Below are 23,705 nucleotides of genomic sequence, written 5' to 3' on the forward strand. Positions count from 1 at the left end.
TTTGTTGCTATAAAACTTGTGCTAAATTGAAGTTGGTAATAATTATCATCTAACTTTGATAAACACCATAGTATTCTTGTGTCTATAATTATGCTATAAATGAGTGTTCCCCTTCTTGTAACATCATAAAGCTGCACACATTTAGTTGCAGAGAGGCAAGGCATACAGACTGGTTTGATCCAATGGTTTCTTTTTCACAAAGAGCTGCACGATGCGATAAGCAAGTCTCCATTAATGTCAGTTTCTTGAGATAAAATATCTCAAAATCTAGATCAGAAACATGGAGATCGAGTCGGTAGAGAAGGATCCATCAGAGGATTTCATTTTAATTAAAAAACAAAGAAACTGTGCACACCTGAGTAAGGTGTTTCTGGTTGTGCACCGCAGAAAAAGAAACTTTACACTCTGAAAGTGATGAGCAAAGACGTTGTTGGACGCCAAGGAGGTGCTGCCATCAGATATGCTTCTGTAGAGAAAGATATCCTCTCTACGTTGGATCGCCCTTTTCTTCCTTCTTACTTCACATATTTTGAATCGGATAATCACACTTTTCTGGCTATGAAGTATTGCTCTATGGCAGATATGAATGTGTTACGTCTCAGTCAGCCCAATCAATCCTTCTCTGAATCTGCCTCGCAAGGTATTAAATTTGTTAAGTTACTTCATACACGAGCACAATAGTTTAGATGAATATTTTGTTCAATTGAGATTATTTTGAGTGGTTGAGCGGAATGATTTTTTTCAATTGAGATTATTTTGAGTGGTTGAGCGGAATGATTTTTATCTCTTTGTCTGAGTCCAATTCCCTGAGATTCATTTGATGAATATTTTTGTTCAATTGAACTTATTTTGGGTGGTTGCCTAGAATGGTTGTTATCTCTTTACCCAACCAAGTCCAATTCCCTACCATTCATTTGACTAAGAGAAATATTGTTATAATGGCTACTTGCATATGAATATTGTGGTAGTATTCACCTTCACTCTCACCTTAGGACTTAAAGAGAGAATGATTTTGGATGATTTCTTTTGGGTGGTTTCCTAGAATTATTGTTATCTTATTATCCAAGTTCAATTCCCTGCTTGTGACATGATCATGAAAAATATTATTATAAGGACTACATACATATTGACCCTCACTCTCACCTTAAAAATTAGAGAGAATGATTGAAGATTGTTTCCTCTGAGAAAAAAGAGAAAGATAAATATACTTCAAAGAGAAGCATATTAGATATTGAAAGTCCAAACCCTAATAAGTAGTTTCTTTTAATGGATATAGTGCAGGTTCTATGTTGCTGAAATAGTTCTGGCACTGAAGTATTTGCATGACCATGGAATCGTGTATAGAGATTTGAAGCCAGAGAATGTATTGGTGCAAGATAATGGTCATATCATGCTTTCTGATTTTGATCTCTCCGTCCGTCTCTCTTCTAGAGGACAAATCCCAGCCAACGATGTTGGTTGCATTACTACATAAAGTAGGGTTTTAAGACAATTTTTGGGTAAATTGTCTTAACTTAAGACAAAAAAAACTTGTGTATTGTCTTAAATATTGTCTTTAAGTGGGTGTCTAAAAAATTATTGTCTTAAAAAATATTGTCTTAAATATTATTGTCTAAAAAAATAATGTCTTAAAAAACATTGTCTCTATAAAAACAATATATAACACAAGCATTATTGTCTCTAAAGAGACAATTTCATTTTTGTCTCTCTAGAGACAATTTCATTTTTGTCTCTTTGGAGACAATTTCATTTTTGTCTCTCTAGAGATAACACTCGGATTATAGACAATATGTTTTTAATACTAGCTATTGTCTCTCTAGACACGATAAAATTTTTATTTAAAGATCATTTTTGTCTCTTTAGAGACAATATAAAACAATGAATCTAGAAATATCTCACCATTGAAATAAATCGATATAAAAAACATTTAATTAAAAATAAACTACAAAATAGTTGATTAATTCGTGTTAGCGCACACTCGGATTAGAGACAATATGTCTTTAATACTAGCTATTGTCTCTCTAGAGACGATAAAAAAATTATTTAAAGATCACTTTTGTCTCTTTAGAGACAATATAAAACAATGAATCCAGAAATATCTCACCATTGAAATAAATCGATATAAAAAACATTTAATTAAAAATAAACTACAAAATCGTTGATTAATTCATGTTAGTGCATAGTGGAATCGAACCACCAACCTCCTGCTTGTACGGCGGACGATCTTCCATTGAGCTAGCACATTTCAAAGAATTATGTGAAGAGTTATGGCAATCCTTAAAATTACATTTATAGCCATTGATTTAAAAAACAAAAATTGCAGCTACACCATGAATTTCAGACAATTGTTTTTTGCGTATTTCAACAGAGTTGATGTTGTAACACCCCTCCTCAGGGTTAAATTTGATGGGTCCCCTTGCCCATCATGATTTTTTTTTAATGACGGTTTTATTTTAAAACTTCCCTTCATATGACTTTTAAAATGATCTAACCTCTGCAAATTATATTTATAATTGCTCTTTCGTGAAAATTGCGAATATAAATATTTTTGATGATTTAGAAGTTATTGCTCCAATTTTATTACATTGCATGTAGTGAGCATTAATACTTTCACTAAGCTTTAGATGCCTTCTATGAACAAAAATTTCTCTAACCTAAAAACATATACAACCACAGGCTTGGGAAAATCAAAGACAATATAAATTTTAACTATGTTAATATTCCAACATGCAAAAGATAATATCAGAGCATGTTCTGAATTATATTTTTTAAAATAGAAAAGCCATAATTGATATTGATGAATTGCAACTAGCATATATGCTCATTTCCTCGAAATCTGAACAAATTAGACTTGTCACTACATTAACTGTATTTGTTGAATAATAATCATATCATGGAATTCTAATGGTATTTGGAGAAATCTCTATCATATCATAGTGATATCATGGAATGGTAGTGGTATTTGAGGAAAGCATTATCATATAACAACATATCATCCACAAAGCACTGTAAGACCATCTCAGATGAGTGAAAGAATGAACAACAGGCTACTATGAAATTTATCTCAGTTGGGCGCAACTTGACAATGGGCCTCATCACCAATTCTGTTGGCATTATGATTCTAGTTTGGCTCTCTGGTACAGGTGTTGTACTTGATGGCAACTCACTCAAGTGGCAAAACTCTGTTTCAGGCTCTCAAAATGATGAAAATAAGAGGTTCGCAGGTGCATCGTTCAAAAGGTGCGGACCCGCAGGTTCGCCGTCCAGGAAGTGTGGACATACCCGCAGGTTATCCATTCATAAGGTGCGGTCCCCCAATTCACTCACTCCAATACAGAGAAGCACGCTCACGTGGGGTTTCTTATGTTTGGCCCTTGGTATTTAGCCCGTCGTTCATGATCCTATGGTTTTGGCCCGTCGTATAGGATCTAAATTATTTGAACCCTTGTTTGGATCCCTTGTATTGGTTTTCGATGGTTTTGTCCCATGGTTTGAATAAGGGCTTGCGTATAAAAAGGAAAAGAGATCACTTGGCTAGACACTTGTGAAATTTGAATATCTTAAGATCTGAAATTTTGGGTGATTGATTTTAAAAGCTAGATCTAAATCAAGGGGAAAATTTAAGGCGAATCTATTGATAAGTCGTGATCTCTCGGGCACATGATCAGATCTGTGGATCTGACTGACTGTGGCACATTGAGGATTGTTAATTTGGCCCTAATCAGAGGTTCGCAGGCGATCCACGGCGTGAGTGCGGGGGTACGCAGCGCAGCAGAAGGCGCAGTGCGAGGTACGCAGCGCAGGAGAAGGCGCAGTGCAGAGGTACGCAGGGAAACAGAAGAACAAGTTGCGGAGGTACGCTGTGAGGCGGGCAGTGCAGGTGCGGATCTGAGCAGAGGTACACAGGGCAGCAGAACGAGTGGTGCGGAGATACACAGAGCAGTAGACTGACCAGGTGCGGATCTGCGTAGTTTAGACATAGAAGAGTTGCGGGTATTCGCAGGCCACTATTGGTGAAGTTGCGGACCTATCTTGAAACATTTATTGGCTGTCTTTTATCTATTGCTACAGAGTTCTGGGTTTAGATTTCTGGTATTACTTTTCTGTTTACAGCATTCTGAGAAGTTGGGTGATTCATTGGTTAATTGTAGAAGGAGATTGGGTGATTTGAATGTACTTGATGATTATTTGATCTTCTTGGATCCAGTTTGAAAATTAATGAAACGTGGTCCTAAAGAAGTAAAAGAGCAAACGGGGTTGTAGCTCCCTTCTAGGAGAGACTGGAAAACGAGAGAGAGTTGTAGCTCTCTGCAGGTTGCAGCCTGCGCACTGGTAAAAGACTGCACCAGTACAAAATCCTTGTAAAAGAAGTTTCTAATTGAAAGAAGATAGAGACATATTGCAGCAGGTGGTTTTCACCCACATTGGGTTTCCACCTTATATCTAGTGTTCTTTGGTGTGCTTATCTATTTTTCTTGTTCTTGTTCATTATTATATGGCACTGACATACAAATTAATGATCAATATCTGAAGAATAAATTAAAGTATAAATCTAGAAGGTATATTGAAAAGAATTTGATAATACTGATTCACCCCCCCCCCTCTCAGTATTATTTCCAACAATTGGTTTCAGAGCAGGTTCTTCAGAAGAAGCTTGATCGCTTGAAGAAAGATCTTTCATCATGAGCAACTACGAGAGGGAAGCATCAATCAGGCCACCGATTTTTGATGGGACAAACTTCGTTTATTGGAAGGTAAGAGTTACTGCCTATCTTCAATCTCTTGGTATAGAAGTCTGGGATATCATAGATACAGGTTATACTTTTTCATTAGCAACTCCTACAGATCCGGCTGAGAAGAAGAAATATGAAACAAATGCAAAGGCAGTCAATACTCTATTAGGATGCCTATCTCAATCAGAATTTGTCAAGGTAATGCAGTTTAAATCCGCAAAAGAGATATGGGACAAGATTGTTCTGAGCTATGAAGGAGATGATCAGGTAAAATGAGCAAAACTTCAAACCCTTAGGATTCAGTATGAAAATCTCAGGATGTATAATGATGAAAGTGTGGCTAACTATTTTCTTCGTGTAGATGAGATTGTTAATTGTATGAAAAATTTGGGTGAAGAAATAAAAGAGGCTATTGTGGTTGAAAAAGTTCTAAGATCTCTATCCCCTAGGTTTGAATCTAAAGTTTCTGTAATAGAAGAAAAAGAGAATCTACAAAGCCTTAAAATGTCACAGCTGCACGGAATTCTAACTACTTATGAAATGAGGAAAGGATGTCCATCAGACAGGAGAGAAGCTGCCTTCAAGGCTTCAAGCAAAGGAGAGTACTGTGAGTCAGGACACGTGTCAGAAGAAGAAGAAGAATCAAATTTTATCAGAAATCTTCAACGGGGTACTGGTCGTTTCCGAGTTAAGTTACCTTTCAAATGCTTTGCTTGTGGAAGAGTCGGTCACTATGCTGCCAAATGTCCTCACAAGGATAAGATTGACAAAAGGAAGGAACCTGTTAGATGGAACAAGAAACAGAATGCAACTAAGAAAAGTTACTACACTCATGAAGACAGTGATGGCCTATCAAATAGTGACGAAGATGAACGAGGTAATGATTATAAACTTTTAATGGCCTTTGAAGATGATGATTACAAGGACGCTATAGATGTAGATGGTTTTTATGAAGATATTTCTCGACTCAAAATATGTTTAGAAGAAAAAGATATGATCATTGATACTCTGCAATTCCAACTTGATGAAAAAGAAAAATCTCTTGAGAAGTTAGAATGTGAAATTGTTGGCCTTAGAAAAGAAATTGAGAAAACAAAGGCTCTTAATCTTAAATTTGTTAAAGGATCTGAAACTCTGGATGAGATTATCAATGTACAACGTTCTCCACTAATCAAGACAGGTCTGGGTTATAATGGAGAAACATCTCAAGCATCCACCTCAAAGAGTTATCTTGATGCAACAAGGAGGAATGAGCAAAAGGCCAATGGAGATCACCAAGTAAAGCAGGGGCGAATTACATCAAGAACAAACAAAGACTACTAGGTAAACCAAGGGCAATCCATCTTAAGGGTGAACAAAAGCTACAACCAGCCACAGGTAAAAACTTCTCAATTTGCTTCAAGAATGGATGACAATAGAAATTACAATCATTTGGTTGGTAGATTTGATAATCGCAGAAGTTTCTTTAATGTCCAATGTTTCTCTTGCCATAACTTTGGTCACAAAGCAGCTCAATGTGTTGCCTATAAGACAATCATGACTAGAGAAGCTCAAAAACAAAGAAGTATGACTGGGATTGCGAAAAGGACCTATAACAACTTTTCTGCCCTTGAAAATGAAATTGAATGTTCTATTTGTAATAACTTCGGTCATGAAGATTCTGAATGCAGGAGCAGGTTTCGACAGACAAAGGAACAAGCCTCAAGCACCAGAACATGGAGAATAAAGGAACCACAGACAAAAAGATGTGGGATAACATTTTATGCAGAAGGACAAGAAAATCTATGGTACATCGACAACAGATGTTCGAAGCATATGACAGGTGATAAAGAAAAACTTGAATCATATACTGCTTTAGAAAAGGGAAAGAAAGTTTCTTTTGGAAATGATACCCCTGTAGCCATAAAAGGAAAAGGCATTGCTCAGTTGAAAGAAAAGGTCAAAGCTAGAAATGTTTTGTATGGTGATGGCTTGAAGCATAATCTACTAAGTGTCAGTCAGATGTGCGATCAAGGAACAAAGGTAATATTTCGATCAAATGGATGTAGTGTTCGTGATCTTGATACAGGAAAAAGAGTGATCAAAGGCAGAAGAACTCCAAATAATCTATACATATTTGAAGAAGGACAACAACAATGCTATTTGAGCAAAGATGATGAACATTGGTTATGGCACTGGAGGTTGGGGCATCTAAGCTTTTCACAAATAAGGAAAGCATGCAAATACCAGGCAGTTCGTGGTGTTCCAGATATCAAAATTCCAGGCAACACCATATGAAAATCATGTCAGTTTGGTAAGCAAACCAGAACTAACTTCCCTGAGAAGGAAGGATCAGCCAGCAGGCCTCTTGAACTAGTCCATACAGATGTATGTTGTCCATTTAGGACAAGGTCACCTCGAGGAGAAGAATACTTTATATTATTCATTGACGACTTCTCCAGGATGGTTTGGTTGGGACTTATGAAACACAAGGATGAAGCATTCGAAAAATTCAAATCTTTCAAAGCCTTGGCTGAAAATGAATCAGATCACAAAATTAAGTGCCTCAGGTCCAACAGAGGTGGATAGTTTACCTCAAATGAATTTTTTGATTTCTGTGAAGAACATGGAATAAGAAGGGAATTCTCTACAGCTAGGACTCTTCAGCAAAATGGAGTGGTGGAAAGGATGAACAGAACGATCCAACAAATGGCTTGTGCTATGCTTGATGAGTCTGGGACTCCCACAACCTTCTGGGGTGAAGCTGCTTTTGCTGCAGTTGTTATTCTCAACAAAACAAATGTTCGAGTGAACAACACTCAAACTCCTCATGAGCTCTGGTATGGTGAGACTCCTTCAGTAAAGCATTTCAAAATTTTTGGAAGCAAATGCTATAGTAAGAATAATGATGAACAACTTGTCAAACTTGAACCTAGAGTAGATGAAGGCATTCTCCTTGGTTATTCTCCCCACAGAAAAGCATATAAGTGTTACAATAAAAGACTTGGAAGAATTGTTGACAACATTGATGTAGTGGTTGATAAAAAAGGATACATTCCTAGGCAAGTAAATTATGAAAATATCGAAGAGGATGAAGACTACTCTCCAAATCAGATTGATGATGAAGAAGAACCTCAAGAGGCACCAGAGGAACAGATAAGGATAGAAGAGAAGACTCCATCCAGGTACGTTCAGAAGAATCATCCAGAATCTCAGATTTTGGGGCAGAAAGAGGCAGGTGTACAAACAAGAAGAACAATTGCAGAAGCCTCAAGCTATTTGGAATTACTCTCCTCCACTGAACCACAAAATGTAAGAGAGGCATGCAAAGATGAATGCTGGGTCAAGGCAATGGATGAAGAACTTGAGCAGATCGAAAAGAACAACACTTGGGAGTTGGTTCCTAGACCAAAAGATAAGAATGTCATAGGGACAAAATGGATCTTCAAAAATAAGTTGAATGAAAATGGGGAAGTAATTAGAAACAAGGCCAGACTTGTTTGTAAAGGGTATGCTCAACAAGAAGGAATAGACTTTGAAGAAACTTTTGCTCCCGTTGCTAGACTTGAGGCCATCCGAATGTTCCTTGCTCTCTCAAGCTTTCAGAAGTTCAAAGTATTTCAAATGGACGTAAAATCAGCCTTTCTGAATGGAGACTTAGAAGAAGAAGTGTACATTGAGCAACCAGATGGGTTCATCCTTGGGAATGATCCAAATCTTGTATGCAGACTAAAAAAGGCTCTCTATGGTCTTAAACAGGCTCCAAGGGCTTGGTACTACCGTTTGGACAAATATCTTCATCAACAAGGTTTTTCAAAGGGATCAGTAGATAGAAATCTTTATATAAAAATTGAAAATGACAAATTGCTAATACTTGTTGTGTATGTAGATGATATTATCTTTGGCAGCAATGAAGAAGCTATGAGTCAAAGCTTTGCCTTGGTGATGCAGAAAGAATTCGAAATGTCTTTTCTTGGAGAACTGAAATATTTTCTTGGATTGCAAATCCAACAAAATGAAGGCGGGATCTTCTTGTCTCAAACCAAGTATCTTAAGCATATTTTGAAGAAATATGGCATGGAAGATGCAAAACCAGTATGTACCCCCATGGTCACAGGATGTAGCCTCAGTGCAAATGATGAATCAGTAGCAGTGCATCAACCAACCTACAGATCTATGATTGGAAGTCTACTTTATTTGACAGGTACCCGACCAGACATCATGCATGCAATGGGAATAGTTGGAAGATTTCAGGCAAATCCAAAGGAAACTCATCTTCAGGCAGTGAAGAGAATTTTCAAGTACCTTCAAGGAACTCAAAACTATGGCTTATGGTATCCTAGAGATATTGATCTCACACTTCATGCTTATACAGATGCAGATTGGGCCGGAAGCGTGGACGACAGGAAGAGCACAAGTGCTGGTGCATTCTTTATGGGTTCCAGATTAGTATCTTGGTTCAGCAAGAAATAGAGTTCGATTGCTTTATCTACAGCTGAAGCAAAATATGTGGCTGCTACATCTTGCTGCACTCAACCCCTTTGGATGATGCAGACCTTGCAGGATTTTCAGATCACTTGTACTCCACCTATCTCCATCTTATGTGATAATACAAGTGCAATCAACATTTCAAAGAACCCAGTCATGCATTCAAAGACCAAACACATACCGATCAAGTATCACTTTCTCAGGGAACAAGTGCTTGAACAAAAGGTCAAGTTGGAGTATGTTCCTTCTAAAGAACAAGTTGCTGATATACTCACCAAACCATTGCCCAAGGAGACCTTTGAATACCTCAGGCAAAAGCTGGGGGTGTTGATGCATCATCTTGTTGTTGAATCTCATCTGTTTCAGAGATTGTTGGTTGTACGCAAGTTTCATATGGGGTATACGCGTACATTTGCTGGGTTGCGGATTGGTCGAAGATCGAATGGCACAGGTTCAGGGGGAGCATATATTCTTCTAATAATGCATTGTTGGCATTATGGTAGAAGATCTTGGAGGAAGTACAGAAGGAGAACATGGATGCTGATCTAAATATTGCTGCAATATGTCTCTATCTCTTTCACGGTCATTTATGGTGTATGGTGGATTATGGTTCTTCTTGAAGAAATTTTTCTTTTGCAGATTTGATCTTTAGTCAGGGGAGCATGATTAGCAAAGCAAAGGCCTAAGCATGTTCTCATGGGGAGCATAACCCTTTGCCCTTGATGTCAAAGGGGGAGAATGACGTTGAGGATCTTGAGGTTGCCATCAAGTCCAAAGGGGGAGATTGTTGGCATTATGATTCTTGTTTGGCTCTCTAGTACAAGTGTTGTACTTGATGGCAACTCACTCAAGTGGCAAAACTCTGTTTCAGGCTCTCAAAATGATGGAAAATAAGAGGTTCGCAGGTGCATCGTTCAAAAGGTGCGGACCCGCAGGTTCGCCGTCCAGGAAGTGCGGACATACCCGCAGGTTATCCGTTCATAAGGTGCGGTCCCCCAATTCACTCACTCCAATACAGAGAAGCACGCTCATGTGGGGTTTCCTATGTTTGGCCCTTGATATTTAGCCCGTCGTTCATGATCCTATGGTTTTGGCCCGTGGTATAGGATCTAAATTATTTGAACCCCTGTTTGGATCCCTTGTATTGGTTTTCGATGGTTTTGTCCCATGGTTTGAATAAGGGCTTGCCTATAAAAAGGAAAAGAGATCACTTGGCTAGACACTTGTGAAATTTGAATATCTTAAGATCTGAAATTTTGGGTGATTGATTTTAAAAGCTAGATCTAAATCAAGGAGAAAATTTAAGGCGAATCTATTGATAAGTCGTGATCTCTCGTGTGCATGATCAGATCTGTGGATCTGACTGACTGTAGCACATTGGAGGACTGTTAATTTTGCCCTAATCAGAGGTTCGCAGGCGATCCACGGCGTGAGTGCGGGGGTACACAGCGCAGGAGAAGGTGCAGTGCGAGGGTACGTAGCGCAGCAGAAGGCGCAGTGCGAGGTACGCAGCACAGGAGAAGGCACAGTGTGGAGGTACGCAGGGAAATAGAAGAACAAGTTGCGGAGGTACGCTGTCAGGTGGGCAATGTAGGTGCGGATCTAAGCAGAGGTACGCAGGGTAGCAGAACAAGTGGTGCGGAGATACGCAGAGCAGTAGACCGACCAGGTGCGGATCTGTGCAGTTTAGACACAGAAGAGCTGCGGGTATTCGCAGGCCACTATTGGTGAAGTTGCGGACCTATCTTGAAACATTTGTTAACTGTCTTTTATCTATTGCTGCAGAGTTCTGGGTTTAGATTTCTGGTATTACTTTTCTGTTTACAACATTCTGAGAAGTTGGGTGATTCATTGGTTGATTGTAGAAGGAGAATGGGTGATTTGCATGTACTTGATGATTATTTGATCTTCTTGGATCCAGTTTGAAAATTAATGAAACGTGGTCCTTAAAGAAGTAAAAGAGCAAAGGGGGTTGTAGCTCCCTTCCAAGAGAGACTGGAAAACGAGAGAGAGTTGTAGCTCTCTGCAAGTTGCAGCCTGCGTACTGGTAAAACACTGCACCAGTACAAAATCTTTGTAAAATAAGTTTCTAATTGAAAGAAGATAGAGACATATTGCAGTAGGTGGTTTTCACCCACATTGGGTTTCCACCTTATATCTGGTGTTCTTTGGTGTGCTTATCTATTTTTCTTGTTCTTGTTCATTATTATATGGCACTGACATACAAATTAATGATCAATATTTGAAGAATAAATTAAAGTATAAATCTGGAAGGTATATTGAAAAGAATTTGATAATACTGATTCACCCCCCCCTCAGTATTATTTCCAACAAATTCCAAATCAGACGGGTACTTCGAAATCGGACGGGTGATAGAATAAATAAGAAGAACATGCAACATGTAGAGTAAGTTAATCAAATTAAAACCCTCAGCTCCCAGAGAATGATATCATCAGACCGATAGAGGATTGACACTGGAATAAATGACACACAATATCTTCATAAACTGCTACTCTATAGGGTTCATAAACAAAGGGATTTTCTATTCATAAGGATGCAATGCTTATACAAAGACTCGATGGTCATTGAGCCTATCATAAAATATCAGAGAAACTGGAAAATATTATAGGGTGTATGCTGGAAAGTTCAAATGGAACCTTTATTTATCTGCCTGTGGAGAATATAAAATCATTTTATTTGACCTACCCGGAATGCATTCTAATCGGTTATGTTGTAAGAAATCTAAATGTAATTTTTTTTGTAACAAATTCCTCTCTATAACCGTAACAACACAAGAAAGAATATATTGAAAGGACAAGTAAGAATATATTGAAAGGAACTAAACTGAGGGTTACCTTAGGAATATTTTTTCATAACAACGACGTTCACTCTGTCCTTTGCACTACACACTATATTCTGGCAAAGACGATGGAACTTACGAGAGGCCACCCTTTGGATCCGCCAAGAGTTGGGACCTGCTACTCTCTCAGCCCTCGGGTTGTTTTGAAAAATTAGAACACAGTTATGAGTGAGTTAGGACTCGCAACATTTGAATTTTCAAACAAATTGAGGGCTAGGTGGCGTATAGATTGAGCCCTACAAAAGCCCTCGAGGAAAAAATTGACATATAACAAAGAATATGAGAAAATCTGTGTAAGTTGAGTGATATCAGCTTTAACATAAAGTGAGAAGCTAGACACAAAAAAGGAAAAGTCAAATCTCTAACGTATAGTGCTTTTATTGAAATCTGTAATGTATTATGTTTCGATTCTTCTATACGTTTACATAAACAAGGGAATATTTTGTTAAATACAAGAACACCCATACTTTTCCAAAGCAAGATCTACCTAATGCATAAAGGATTTCTAAGAGACCGTACTTTTACAAAGTATTTAAATGCTTCAACTTAACTTTTTACGAAGAGTTCTTTAAAGTTAGAGTGCTTTTTTTTAACAGGTTGCACCCACTTCTAATTGATTTGAAAGGTCTAAAATCTAGACTTACTTCGCTTATAACTCATAACGAATAACTAAGCCACAATAAAATTATTCTTTTTTCTTAAAGACTCAATCATATGATACAGAAAAAGAAATGGTTAGACACACTTATTTTATGAATCAACTACAGTAAAATAGGTAAACTTCCTCTATCATAATCACATGTTACACAAGATCCATTCAATCATGTGATATGAGATAAAATCAAGAGTAAATAATGGTCGTGGCTTATGAAGATAATCCAAAGTTAAACAGTGATATTTGTATGTAACCATTAGTTCAAAGTTTTCATTGATGATAGAACGTGGAAGAAGGCAAGCTTAGGAAATGGGAATAGGCCATGTTCTTCCCATCTTCAGCATTCAAGGAAACACAAGCCTGCTAATGCCCGCTTTACATGTAAAGGAACATGGAAAGTACAAATTTATTAATATTTTATTAACGTTTAAATTATTCTCTAACAAAGGTTGGTATTAAGATTCTAAGAAAGTCTCTCAAAATACTAACAGATTGTTTTGAAATATGAAAGGTATATGTGTGAAGTCCTAAATTTTTTAAGATGTGGCCGATCTTAATTATTACATACTTTCAGTTTTTGTCTTGTACAACATTATGATAAAATTTTTGTCTTATACTTCAGAATTGTCCAAAAAACCTTAAACACAACAGTTAGGGTAGTATAGGTGAGAACTTGAATACTTACACTTCTCCCAAAAAAATTGATTATGTGAAAGTTTGAGGACCAAAGGTAATGTCAAGTCTGTCTGGTCCGGTGTAACATATTGTTTAATACAATCATCCTGCGAGGAAAATAGTTTGAAAGGGCGTATATATGTCTTCAAAGGTTTGCTGGGGGATAGATCTTTCTTCCCGGATTTTTCAGAGGGCTGAGGCAGAAAAAACCGCTAGGCAACTCGTTACCCACCACAGAAAAATGTTTCGGACTTTGCATTGACATGCGTTCCACATAAGGAGAAAATGATCCTGCACAGTCGTGATACAGAGTCCCTTCTTTCTTTCCTGCCTTTCCCTTGGGGTTAGAATATGACACCCGAAAGTTTGCAATACAGGTGAGTCCTCGACGATTAGGAGGCGAGGTCCCTTGATCATCTTCAAAGTCCATGATAAGAGATGCAGAGCTAGCTTCCTTTACATTATGAAGGAAAAAGCCATTTCTGTGATGAATTGAATCGTCAGTCTTGGAGTTCTTGCCTTCTCTGTATCTTTGTGGTATTGAGTGCTCCAATGAATTTTTCTTAAATATGTTCAAAATTTTGGTCCCATGCTTACATAAAATCTCGGAGTTCAAAAAATAATTTCATTTTGGCTTGAAAATAATATGACATAATGATTCGGGGAGGGAACTCTTAAATTATGTTGTATGGGTCTAGGGAATCGAAGACTGGAACATTGGACTATGGGACTATTTCCATTTTTTACTGGTTGGTGGTGTATTGAATCAAGCGTAATGAAGATTTGATCAGCGGTACTGAAGATCTGCTCAGGGTACCCGCAACACTGAGGACCTGGTCAATTTGTCCTGCAAATACGTATATATATCTATATATATATATATATATATATATATTGAAAATTGCAATTTTTTGATATGCCATTCATTATGACAGTTTTTTAAATTATTAACAAGTCAATCCTAACGTGTTTATTTTGAAATAACCTGTATTTGATGGCTAAAAATAATGAAAAGGTGTAGATGGGCATCAATTTTAAAGCCCGCCCCTCCTTATCAACTTTGATAAGTAGAAGTGGTTATTGAAAAGAGTCAATTCCCAATACAACTTTTTGGGAATGGGATCTAAAGGTCTCTTTTGTTTACTTGCCAAAATTTCACACCCTCCCCCTACTTACCAGTAGGATAAAGCTCAACTGATGCACCATCTGGTAAAGACTTGTTTTTGGTATCTTCTAGACTGTTTTATTTCCCAGAAGGAAATTTGACCCCGTTGTTGTAGTTCTGATGTCATTAGAGTACATAATAACAAGTATCTAATTCACGATAGCATATGAGGCATAATGACATAAAAACAATACTGACAACAAAATAAAAATTTGCACTCAAGTTCAGAAATCTTATTCCAAATTTTGAAATCCCTCCCCATGCAATTCCAAAAATGAATCTGAGGCAATAAAATTTGCTCCAACAATCTCTTAAAACTATAAAATTTGAATTGCCTAAACCTATCGAATAACCAAGAAGATCTAAGACAGGAGCTGGAGGTGGAGTTGCTGTTATGGGTACTTCTTTTGATTGAACATTGGGACCTTTGGCAGGTGAAACATTGATTTCTATCTCAGTGGCTGATAATTCTTCATATGGAAGGTAATAGTTTACTTGCAAGTTTGGGAGGTAACAAGGTACATATGGACCACACCTAGTACATACCCTAGTCCTCAGAATGGAGTCCCCATCTAGAACATGTTCCAAAAGCTTAGGTACACATACCAATGTTACATTGGTTTTTCCCATTCTAATATGGGGATTTTGTTAGAGACTTTTATTTGTTTTCTCTTCTCAACCCACATTCATGCCACCACAAGGGAAACAACAAATCTTTAATCAATTACATTTCACAGTTGTCGATAACCTAACTTAAAATGATATTTTGGCAACCAATAACTCTTTTAATAGATTTTTCTTTGGAATAGTAGGGGATTTGTGAAGCTATAAAAAGAGTGTTTGATGCACAATGAAATTCTCCATATAGATATGTCCATAAGAAATAGAAATAAGACATACATGAAAGAATTAAATGAAAAACAACACAAAATATATGACTTAAATGACACCATAGGCTGATGTAGATAAGATTCAATAATAATAATATTAAAAATAAAAAGGGGTGTGTTGCAAATTTTTCTTGAACAATATGCTAGGAACCATCCTCTTGCATTCGATAATGAGCCTAAACCCTCTCTATCTAGTTTTAATAATCCTCTAACAAACTAGGTCCCCAAATGTCAAAACTCTAAAAAACCGTGGACTTGATGACTTTATCCAAAAGGTCCATCTTGGGAAAAATGTCCTAAAAATGGTGTTGAAAGAAATAATGCTCAAAAAGGGCAAGGGAACCATAGCCCTTATTGATCCAAGGCTAGAGAACCAATCTCAATCCAAATTGAGAGCTTGAAAAATCAAACACCTAGGTAGGTATAAGCTATGGTGATCTCAATCTCCACCTACGAGAAATGGAAAATCATAATCTAATAGGACATTCTTCAAGCCATTAAAGATCATAAACCCTAATTTTCCCAAGGTTGATCCTTTGAAGACCCTCCAAGGTAGATGCCAAGAGGACCACAACATCAATAAGAGGATAATGGAGACCAAGACATGTTGAAAGAAGCAAGGGTTGAATATGCTCCTACAAAAAGGAATCCTGCTCATTGATATATATCCCAAACAACATGGGCGAGAGAGGATGCCCGTGCTTCACCCCAATGGTCTTCTTGATAAAACTAGACAATCCATTCATTATTTGGAGGCACCCAAGAACAAATTAATAGACATATAATAGCAGTAAACAAAATCTTTGAAATTCCAATGTCATCCATGGAACAATGCCTCTCTCAAGATAACATCAAAAAACTTTGAAAAACCTACAAAGTAGAAGAATAATTTTGAAGAGCAATGTCTCCCCTCCTCCATGATGGCACAAAGCTTGAGGATATGGTTGATGGTTCGATATTGAAGTCAAAATCCTTCCTTAACCCTTGAGCCAAAGAGGTCTCTCCTCAAGTATCTCTAATAATATCCTATGAAGAGTCATAGCATTTAGCTTAGAAGGTATGACCCACCATGATCATCTAATAATTAATTGAAATAGTAGTAGACCCCAATTTAGGTTGTAACAAACCCCTTTATCATTATTTATTTATTATATATTTTTTTTTCTTTTTTTGTCAACCACGATAACCCTTTACTGCCTAGTTAGAGCTATGGACCTAAAAGCATACTTTTGTGGATCTAAAATCATACCTTTCAACTACTATTTTGATGATGAGAAAATTTATAGGATCTCCCCACAAATTGATCTGCAAATTGTAGCCACATCTATCCCTGTAGTATCATATGTGCTAAATTTAATGTTGTCTCAGTAAATTGTTGCTGTTACATGTCTCCCAGTGATGCTATAGGTCTAATCCCCATAGAAAATGCATGGTTTTTCTGCTGCAAAATCTGGCCTATAAAGAGCTAAAAGACTATTCTAAAGTAATATAGTTACTATCCATGCCCTTTTATGCTACCAAAGAGTCACAACAACTAGAGTCTCCCCTAGTGGAAATAAGTATGAAATAGATGACACTACAGAAATAGGAGATATGAATCTGATAAGGGTCGACTTCCTGCCACATGTGCCTATAGGAATGAGGGTTTACCCACTGTGCCTCCTATGCAAATTCCATGGGGAAATACTTGACAGTGTCATTGCAAACTCAGTCCTACCATAACGCTTCTAGAGCTAATGCCTATTGATGCTTTCTCCTTACTTTATTATAGGATAAAGATGAGAAGATTAGCCACATATCATTAGATGCCACTGAAGTGCAGCTGACATGACCACCTTTTGAGAGTCTGGATCCATCACACAGATATTGCATTTTCAGACTTGTTTCTAACAATAGGGTATAATTCAAACCTCTCTAATGCTATACTTTGGCATAAGGTCAATTACAATACCATCTTACAGAGGTGTAAGTAAGGCATTAAAGGTTTATGAATATGATGCAATGGAAGGATGTACAAACACCAATTAGCAGATATATATTCTCAGGCTTCAACCATCCTTTTGATCTGTGCACCCCTGTTGTAATGGGTGTCCACAAATTATGTTGATTTGTGCTACTTGATTTCTTCTATATCCAAAATGCTTATCTGGGGCCTACAAACACAAATAGTATTACCTTACTCTGTGATAACATCACTAGAAATATCTAGTGAACACTAGTGGATCTACTTACACCATTAAGAGATGGAGTATATTGATGCATTGAAGACCATATCAACATATCCTACTCAATGAGGCAATAAAAAGAAATGGCTCATATTAAATCTGGCTTGTGGTGTGTTGATCACCTTAAGCAACAATGTCCAAGCAGAAGTAAACACATGTCTGCTCAAGGCTTAGAGGTACTATTACTCTTACATATTGCACTTACATACTCTTGGTTAAAATCAACACACAACGGTTAATCAAGTCATTCTACAGGGCTGAAGCAATTACGACACTAGATTCTCAAGATCAAGCATACTAAATTTATGTAGACTCAGTTTGAGACAATGCCTGTCAATTTCTCAAATAACTGCACTCGAATCTGGACCATCCTACCTTGGTTATGTTAAATATTATAGAAATCGAAGGCTACAGAGATATATCATCTAGAATTACTGTCATGGATGAAATAAGACAACTATATAGTAGCTCCATCCAGGTAACATGCTCCATGCACAGGCCTTAATAGGTATTAGTAACAACAAAGTAACTTACTGTATACCAATAGTAGCATTGTACTCACAGAGGTCCACAACTAGATACTGGGGTCAACACAGTGATCTATTCCACGTGTAGGCCTTAATAATTACTAGTGACAATAGAGTCCCTTAATAGCTGTGTAGACCTTGATGAGGCATAGAATATCTATTGTAGCATTGACACTAATAGCAAGCATCTCAGGAGTATATTTGTAGTCAGTCTTGGTTATTACATATGTCAGCAGAAGTGTTATAGGCCACACTATTTGTTCTAAGTCTACTTTGTGCATAAAATAGATAATTCATTTATGATGGTTTTAGATCACTAGGCATGCTTAATACAAGGGTAGATTCACATCCTGTCTTCACAAGATCCTTCAAGTATCAGATTATAGTGTCTCATGATCCAGGCTTCAGGAGATCTGAACTTTAAGTCATGTAACTATTTCCCTAAGAGTGGATAATAACCATACCTGCATTATGATTTAAGGAGGTACCTTTGGCCTGTAAGTTAATAATAGTACTTAAGGTATTGGGCCCCTCCTACTGCAATTCATAGCCTTGATATATGGATTGTTCAGAAAATTCAATAAGATTTTTATATATGGACTATTCTAATTCAAGGTCTTGCATAAATAAATTCACTGACGAGCTTATATTATGCTCACTCTAAAAAAGTATCCATGCACAAAAGTTAAATCCTCAAAATTAGCAGAAGCTGTATTTTTATACAAAATATTGAAAATCAGAAAATTGTATTACTTCATCTGACTGCCAAACTGTACAATTCCTTTTAAATGGTTAATATTCAACCATACAAAATTGTACTTTATATCATATGCGCTAAGCCTCTTTATAACAGAAAAATCAGAAAATGGTATCATCCTTGACAGGACCATGATTTTCATTGTTTGATACACTTGTGATACTTGGAAACATGCAATGGTTAACTTTAGAAAACCTCAAGAATTCTACTTTTAGAAGAGACAAGGGAATTTGTACACTTTAACACCAAAGTGTAAGAAATATACCAAATCCAAGATTGTCACACCATATGGCATAAAATAGTAGAGACAAATGAACTGAACAAAGTAATAATTAAATTCCCCATCATATTTTGTAAGTTGTGTAACTCTAAAAGTAGGTCACAATTACAAATCACAAGTAGTCACACCACAGAATAATAGAAAGCATGAAACGAAAGTAGGAATTAAATCCCATCACCTGCTGTAACACTCTCAAAGTAGTTAGCCTTTCTAAAGAAGGAATGTGTTTCTCCAATTGCACTTATGGGACCAGAGAAGATGAAGAAAATTTGTCACTAAGCTTAGAGAGCCTGCCTAGTAGTGATTGAACTCTATCAGCAATACCTAAAGGGTGGAAATCATTTTCCAATAGATGATACAAATTTTTCACTTCTTGCAGAACACATGTCATGACACCTTTGGAAACCTAAAACATAATAAAGACACAAGTTACCCACATAAGTAGATGTTGCCACTTTCTTTTCATGAACCCAAAGAGCATTTAAAGTCGATACAATTAACTTATATTCACATATCCTCAAATGTTAACTTATATTTGAAGGTAAGAGTTAACATAAACCATCTTTTTATAAATAATAATGGAGATACGTAGAACCAAATAGTTTGAAGTGAAGATGCTTTTGAATTATTAAAAAATGAAGCACATTATGATTATATGGTACAAAACTTTAGTATAAGCTATAAATATAAGTAGATATAGTAAAATTTGTCCTAATATTGCACCACATTCTATCTAGTTATAATTGAAACCATGTAGCTTGCTAAAACAAAAACCTGTACAAGCATAAAAAGTGCTTAGAAGAATATATGTGTGCTCTGACTTCTCAGCAACATCAAGGAAAGACTTAATTTCAAAAATAAATGCTTTAATGATCTCTATACCTATTACTTACCACTTCATATAGAAGTGTTGAGCGTGAAAACTGCCAAAAAAACATATTATTATTAGACATATTGGAAGAAAACTCCTTGAACTAAGCATAAAATATAATACTTATACTGGAAAAATATATACAAATGCAAACATCTCAAAAAGTGACAGATGAACTTAAGCCTTTTCATTGAAATAAATTATCACTTCTCTAGCATCCATTTTAGAATCCAAACTGAATCCCAAAACTTAAAAGACTGGCCATTCTTGAACTCCTTTCCTTCTTATTTTCCAGCTTAAAATGGTGAGCCACATGCTTGTTATCATAGGGCATAATAGAAATGGCAGCCAACAATCTAGATGATGCCATCAACTGCAAATCCTTCTATGCTAAGTATTTATTGTAGCTTTTCTAGAGGATATAGAGCTTGTTCCAGGCATAAACACGATACAAATGACTTTCTAATATCCAAAATATCTTTGTTAACTTTGAATAACACATTGTCGTCATTTGAGGTTTAGGAATCTTCTTAACCATACACAACGCCATCAATATCTTCTATAGAGTGAAAAGCTTCCTACATATCACTCTATCATATGCCATCCATCATAAGAAATAGTATAAGGAAAAAATATATTAAAAATAAAAAATTTAGCTCACCAACTTGTCAGAGCTCAAGCTCAGTTGCAACCTTTAGTTGCTCAAACCTTGTATCAAGGTAAAGCTACAAACTCTCACGGAGATTCAGGTCATGCCTATCTCTTTGATCCCTATACTTATTGAAATTCACAAGATGTTTGTGTATTATTTCAATAAGCCAACGAAACTATGTTGTCCATTTATATTACAAACAAAACTGAAAGGCTCAATGTGCAGTCATCTGTCAATCCAATTAGGATTGTAGTTAGCCATACTAGAAAAAAGACCTTATTCAAAACACTCTTTAATAGGAAACTAAAAAACAACATGATATTTTTCCTTTATGTAATCATTAGATGTTATATCCACTGCACATGCTAGAAGGAGTGCAACATGTGTCTCTATCATTGAAACATAATATATACTTTGTCATTGAAATAAAATATATAGAACAAACTCTGCCATACTTTCCATAGACAAACATTTAAAGCTCCTAAAACAAGATAGCTCAGGATCAATCAATGTCAGTGCATCCACTGTTGGGATTGGGGCAGGATGTTTGGAGTTGTTAGTGAAAGAATTAAGTGGAATACATGTTAACAACCATTACTATAAAATTATCCAAATTAAGCAATTGTTCCATCTATTCCAACACTAGTTAATATGCACTCACCGCATATGATGCTTCTAGCTTTGAATTGTTACGATTCATTTAGAAACTTAAACCATGGGGTAACCAGTTCCCGATCAGACTTGTCTTTAATTTTCTCTCCACTGACATAACTGAGCATAAAGTCCTTTGGTGTCTTCTTTGCCTCTAAGTCCTCAACATCAAGAGAAATATCAGATGCTTGTGCTTGAGCTTGAGCCTGTTCAGCCTTCTCACTAGAGAGATGGAGGAAATACTTGATAACCTCCTCCAAGGAACTGACATTCATTTGTAGGCATACAATGTTATATTGAATAAGTCCATCCTTTGAAAACCTGCTACGCTCATATCCACATAAAGTTCCACATATTTGAACATTATCTTTTCCAGTTTATTTTTCCATGCTCTGTACCATTTTGATGTTATCAAGTTGTGAAGTGCCTGTAATGCTGCCTGCTTTTGGCCAACATTCATCAACTCTGCATACAATTTACAATAAATCTCATTAATCTTCTATATCATTACTGAAAGAGTTAGGCACATATTTCTACTTCTGAAAACAGATTACCGTGGTTTCATGTGTTCACATCTAGGCACTAAGCACATGCCATTTATTTTTTATAATTATTTCTCTAAAATATTTCAACTCAGACCTGAGATAATGAGACAATCTCTTCTTATGTATTTTTCCTTATGTCAAAGCACAAAAGTGTCAACATTGATAATTTATTATTATTCTCCATAATTGCTGAAATAATACAAGATAAAAAATATTCAGGCACTCTCAGGACATAAATAATCATGACAAATCACCTAAGAATTCTTAATTTTCTATGTAAAATAATAAAAGTTCAAAGACCCTCTCATCAGTTAATGTGAGGAATCATAAGAGTACATCCCTGATAGGAAGTGTATCCTTGCCCTAAGTCACACACTTCAAGTTGAAGTTTAGGTTCAACAATGATTAGGTTCAATTCGAGTTCAATTTTTTCGATGAGGTTCAGATGAGGTTTCCCATTAGGTTCATTTATATAGTATATACATTTTCTATATATATGATACTATGGACTTGGAAACTGCCAGGATAGAGTACAAGCTTGAGCTATGACATGATGTTATTTATGAGCTTGAGCTATGGACTTGGTGAATGACCATAAGGTTCGTCAAACCTCAATTTTTTTTTAAGTTCTCCAAATTTCAAATCTTAATGTTGAAGTTCAGAAAAACCTTGTAACATAGTCCTTGCCTAAGTGGTTTTGAAGTGAAAATACAAAACAATTGTAAAGAAATAAAGAGAAAATGTACTAGACTTGTTATAATTTTATTGTAACAATCAAAACTATAACCAAACAACGATGGCATATCCCTATCTTATTTCTATAATAAAAAATACCATGGATCAAAATAGTCATATCAACCATTAAAAACAACATAAATTAAAATTTATTTTCCACAATCCAGCATAAAAAGGAGAAAACCATTTTAAACAATGGGAACATTAGACACACAAATCAAGAAGTGGAGAGTATTGGTAGAAACAAGTAAAATGATTCACTTTCATGCCAACAACACTAAATTTGATTCAAAAGCTAAATTTTTAGTATAAAAGGGAAAAATAAACTAGATATGTCCTTCACGTCCTAAATACACAAGATTTTTAGTATGTCAAAATTGACATGACCTAAAAAAGTGGCCTCAAAGATATAGACAAGGCTACAGAAAATGAATGCCTATACATACTACCCTAAAATGGTCCTTACAAAAATTCAAGGTACAAAAAATCTGGCAACAAGGGCCTGCTACAAATATGAAGGGTTTAAAGCAATTTCTACAGTGAAAACTTTAAAATACCAAAAAGTCAAGATCAAGTATAAAGAAAAAAATGAAAACAATGCAATGGCTAACCTTTGCAAAAGATACTCTGAATCTTCAGTGCCCATTAGCATATCTATTACATCCACATCTTAAACATGGATTAGATGTGCAATTTTTGGAGAAAATAATCAAAATTTCAGAAATAAAGATAGGCAATTTCAAAACCCAACCCTAGGACTTGATGAACCCAGCTAGTACAAAGAAGCACAAACCCTTCTTAATCTCAGGACCCCATCTAGATGAAAATTTCCTATAATTTCAACACTACAAGAAAATTCATATACATGATTTTATCAGACCAGCTACTGAAGCTTATAAAATAATACAAATTTAACAAATGTTTGCAAAAAAAAATCCATGTAACGAGAAATATCTGTGAATGATACATACCTTCAACCCAATTGAGAGCATTTTCCAACTTGGCAAAGGTTGTCAT

The 23,705-nt window shown here is 36.2% G+C and overlaps 1 pseudogene; it reads right to left on the reverse strand.

The window, feature by feature from the left end:
- Positions 1-19,346: 19,346 nt before the first annotated feature.
- On the reverse strand, positions 19,347-23,705 carry LOC149259384 (eukaryotic translation initiation factor 3 subunit A-like; annotated as a pseudogene).

This window comes from Pinus tabuliformis, chromosome 6 (genome assembly GCF_031772625.1).
Source record: "Pinus tabuliformis cultivar Carrire ecotype Pingquan chromosome 6, CPIR1, whole genome shotgun sequence".
NCBI classification, from domain to species: Eukaryota; Viridiplantae; Streptophyta; class Pinopsida; order Pinales; family Pinaceae; genus Pinus; species Pinus tabuliformis.